Genomic DNA, 2,625 nt, shown 5'->3' on the forward strand with positions numbered 1-2,625 from the left:
CCACCACTACCACCACCACTACCACCACCACCACCACCACCACCACCACCACAACCACAACAACAACAACAACAACAACAATAACAGCAACAATAACAACCAATATTACGACTACTACCGTTACTGCCACCACCGCCACAACCACCATTACCGCAACAGTTGATGAAGCCACGCCTAACCTTAAACAAGACAGTAGTAAAGTGTTTGTGAAAGTAACGAGATTACCAAAATCATGACCCTAAAGAATCCTCTATATCTGTCTGTCTGTATCTATCTGTTTAACTATGTCAGTCTGTCTTTGTCTATAAGTTTATACGATTGCCTGTCTATCTCAGGAGTTTTCAACAAATTGTTTCTTTTTTATCTCTGGACCCCTTTGATTTCTATTTTATTCTGGTGGACCCCCATAGCCATTCGATGTTTAAAAAGCTAGTTTTATAGAAACTTCTTTCAAAATTCCTGCTTTGTTTTTCACATATTAACTTGTGTAGGTTAAACTAAGTAAAATGTCTGAAAAGGAAACACACCTAACTGTTTCTTGCTATACATACCAATACATACATCTAAATCAAAATCTTTTCATGGGCCCTTAAAATACAATTGTGGATCTCCAATACGTTGTTGCGTAGACCCTCAAAAATCTTATATAGACCTTCAGGGTCCATATGGACCCCATTTAAGAACCACTGATCTATCTGCTCTTCTGTGACATTCTCCTTGATTGTTTATATGCCAATTTCTAATTTCCAAATACAAGTGTTGTAGTTTTTATCAGGACGAATGACGTAATTCGAAGATTTAACTGAAATTTCTTAGCAGATGGAGAGATCGCTCATTGTTCGTGCGTGTGTATGATAACGTAACATTCTTAAATAGGGTGTTGCGGACAGATGACGAGCAGTTTTATCTGGGTGGTGCGGTCAACAATTGAAATTGTAACATTGAGTCCAATACCATTCCTCGTGAATTTCATAAACAAACATTCTAGTCACCAAAAAGACAAAACAAATCATCGTTTGGAAAGATTCAACGTGAGCAGCTAATTTCCACAGCTGTGCACAGTTCCTCTTCTCTATCCCAAATCATTATATCAGGTCTGTTTTGCTTATATTTTATCGAGGTCTTCACTGGGACGTTCCACCAGTATTCCTTTTCAATATGAGTGGCTATGGCTTCTACTATATTGTGGGTTCTTAATTCTTTGTCATCGGGATTATCCTTCTGAAGGATTTCATTATAAAGTGTCCTAGCTACAACATCATGTCTCATCGGTAGATAATACCATGATGACAGTTCCGGACAACTGCTTATGATGTGAGTGATATCTTCAGTGTGAACTCCACAATGTCTGCATCGGTTGTCACATTTTACGGCTTTTCCTGCATCTCTATCCTTTTTGTGCACCTGGTACTCAGTTGATAATACCTGTTCCTGGATTGCAAACGCATACCCTTCAAAGTGGGAGGTAGTAATCCGGCTATTCGTCCATGATAAACTGCTTTGATGATCGATGTTACTACCATCACGGAGCTTTCTCCTAACATATCCGTGCATAGTCTTCTGCTCATACAAGCTCATCCTTTCATCTGATGATACGTTGCGGTAGAGTCGTGCGAATTCTTTGGGCATGTATTCTAAATTATCAGACAAAGAGTGTTGCTCAAGGAGCTGCCTTCCAAGTTTTATGATGTTATCAGCCTCATGTATGCAAACTTGGTCAAGAGATTCACTTCGACACCTGGTCGTTAAAAGATGTTGCCGAAGGGATATGATGCGACATTCAAAGGCATTTGGGATCGATTTTAAGCCTCTGTCGCCTTGTTTTCCTTTGTATGTATGTATGTATGTATGTATATATGTATGTACATACGTATGTTTGTATGTATGTAGATGGCAGCGTTTACGTTTATACATGCATGCATATACGTTCGTATATTTGTGTAAGCGTGTGCGCGCGCATCGGTAGTATTAACGTAGGACATTCTAGTTCCAATTTTGTTTTAAGGCTATATTTTCATTTTATCGTATGATTTCTCTCGCAGAATATTTCAACCAGTAAAATCCCCTTATCAATCATCTAGACCTTCAAATCCATCATCGAGACCTTTTAGGGTCGGAGGTCTAAAATGTTGATGATGGATATGAAAAATTTGCTGTTCCAAATAGACTGCAGGGAAGGCATGAATAAAAAAAAAAAATCTTTAAAAATAGATTAAAGTGATAAAAATATGCACACACTCAAGTTTTCAGAAGATACCTACATCAAAAGCTGTTCACCATATATACACATTGAAACAGACAGACAAACAGCCAGCCAGCCAGCCAGCCAGCCAGCCAGCCAGCCAGCCAGCCGGCCAGTCAGCCAGCCAGCCGGCCAGCCAGCCAGCTAGCCCGCTAGCCGGCTAGCCAGACAGACAGAGAGACAGACAAACAGTTACATAATATATATATATATATATATAATAATAATAATACAAATGATATATGAGCATATGCATATATACATACATATATGTACATACCTACATCTACATGTCTATATAGATGCATATCCGGGTACAGGACGTCAAAAAACGTGAACAAAAAACGTTATATATATATATATATATATATATATATATATAT

Source organism: Octopus bimaculoides, chromosome 5, assembly GCF_001194135.2.
Source record: "Octopus bimaculoides isolate UCB-OBI-ISO-001 chromosome 5, ASM119413v2, whole genome shotgun sequence".
NCBI classification, from domain to species: Eukaryota; Metazoa; Mollusca; class Cephalopoda; order Octopoda; family Octopodidae; genus Octopus; species Octopus bimaculoides.